Source organism: Acomys russatus, chromosome X, assembly GCF_903995435.1.
Source record: "Acomys russatus chromosome X, mAcoRus1.1, whole genome shotgun sequence".
Classification (NCBI taxonomy): Eukaryota; Metazoa; Chordata; class Mammalia; order Rodentia; family Muridae; genus Acomys; species Acomys russatus.
Genome location: NC_067169.1, coordinates 101,267,596 through 101,270,153, shown reverse-complemented (window position 1 = coordinate 101,270,153; position 2,558 = coordinate 101,267,596).

Below are 2,558 nucleotides of genomic sequence, written 5' to 3'. Positions count from 1 at the left end.
ATTGTCAGCTCAAGTTGGCTTACCTTTTGTAAATAATATTACAGCATCTTTAAAGTTTCCCACCCATTCCTAATTCATATATAGAAAACATTTGTAGATCTCCCTAGCTTGTGTATACTTTCCTGACCATAATTTTTACTTACAGCTGAAGCTACAGATTTAATTTTCCATTCCTTCTCAGTTACTATATGAGATTTTCCACCTCTATTGTCCTTCTAGGACTCTCAAACAATTACTGAACAATGGCATCCTTCCTTTTTATCTTACCTTGGCCTAGGTAAGGTTTCATATTTTGCATATTCTCTGAGGCTAATTTGTTTATGTCATTTGGTGCTCTGGTCTGTCATGTGATAGAAAAACATCTGTTCCATTACTATATCTTTTTCATTAAGATGTTAGCTATTTCAGATAATGAACTACCTTAATCTTCATTAAAAGTGGATGACTTGAAAATTATTTTCACATGTATGGATGGTCTGTGGCATCAAAGCAAACTGACCCAGGAGTTGGTGAAGAAATATTTTTAAACAAATGACTCTAACAATGGTGTCCAGTAGAATGAAATTCTGTATATATATGTACACTTACACTGCTATTAGCGTTTTTCAGGCTGAGGCATTTGCCACTGACTTTTGCCATGATTGTGACATATTGGAGAATGGAGACAATGTGACAGGAAATATTTCTGGCTCAGTAGATTGAATTTCAAATAGCAGTATTTTCGGGGCTCTTGAATATAGGGTGTGGGCATATTTTCTGGGTTTTAATATTGTGCTGTAATAATCTAATAACCTTGGTTGCTTCTCTTACATGCTTAAATTGCATGTTACCCTTTCAAGCTTTATTTCCACATGTATACTGAGAAAACATCACCCTCTGTCCAGTTCAGGACAAGAGTAATCCATTTAATCTGATAATTTTCCACTTGGTGATTATAGAAGAAAGTATTCAATGAAAATATAACAATGTAATTAAATATATTAAATTATTGTATGTTTTCTAACTGTGTACACCACCCATGTGTGTAGCATTCCACACACACACATATACACACCTACATGCACACACAAGCACACATGGATGTACATACATAGATACCATACATTCAATAACCATACATATAGGGACTAACTTACTAAAATTCTTCCAGTTTTGTCCACTTTGCCATTATAGAAACTGAAATTAGAGTCAGAAAATGAAGGCACAAAGTTGCATAATTGACTCAATATAGTAACTGGTGTTTCTACGGTTTTCTTATTCTCCTTTCTTTTCTCCATGCTTCCTTATGTCTACACTGACATCTCTGTTGTACTTAAACAATGTACAGAGTGATGTAAAGCATAATAGAAACTGAATTTGGAGAGGTTAGTGCTTGCAGGTGCTTTGGAATTGTGGCTGAATTATATGTACCTAAAGAAAGCTGTGATAGTTTCTTTATAGCCTGATACTAGGAACAATGGATTAAAGTTTGCTTTCCTGCCTCTTCCCCTTTACACCTTCCACTTAATGCCTGAGTCTCTTCATCTGTAGATTGTCGAAACTATTGTGAATATTAAAAGTTGTTATGTATCTTTAACCCCCCAAAAAGGTTCAGGGGTGTGTGGTGGTGAAGAGATGACTCATGAGTTATGAGCACTGGCTTCTCTTCTCTTTTTATTACTCTCAGATACATTTGATGTCTTGCTGATTGCGAGTATGCTTTCCTCCAAGTTTTCTAAATTTAACTCCCCTTGAAAATATAAATGTATAAGCCTCAGTTCCAACAGTTTTGATATTATATTTTTATTATTCACTTAAATATTTTTCCATATTGTCCACACAATTGACATATTTCAACACATTCGTATTTATTTTAGCATGTTTTTATCCTCAACTTCATTTCCTTTTCTTTTTATATAGAAGTTGTAATTGCATTCTCAACACTTTTCTTTGTTTGAGCTATGATGTAGCTTTTATTCTCCAAGGCAATTTGATTAAGTATGATATATCTGGGTCACTTTTTATTTTACACAGAACATGGAAGACAATATTTTAACATGTTCTCATACTGAATAGTGCAGTGGAGAATTTTGACATCAATCAAGTCCTTTTTGTACACAATATATTTAATGACTAGACACAAACATGTGCCATTTATGAATATTAAAAATTAATTCCTTAAGAAGTCTATGAACTGATTTGAGTTTCTTGTATTAATTTTTGTATTATCGTTCCATGGGACATTATGTGTTATTTTACACTATAGAGTTACTTTTTTATGAAAATATTTTTCAATGTTTTATATTTTTTTGTATTTTTGAATAAATTGTATTTGCCTATTGCATATATATGTACACACATTCCTAATCTTATCTTTGATTACTTTATCTTCCTTCAGATTCCCTGATGGTCTCAGATACTTTCAATTTTTTTTCAATAATTAGAATCTAATCCATAGCTACTTATGCTATGCATATTAATGATCATTACTTACATAAGGACAGTATTTTGATCCTTGTTTTGTTTTCATAGCTCAGTAATCTCTTGTCATCTTAATCTGGTACTTTCTTTGTCTTGTC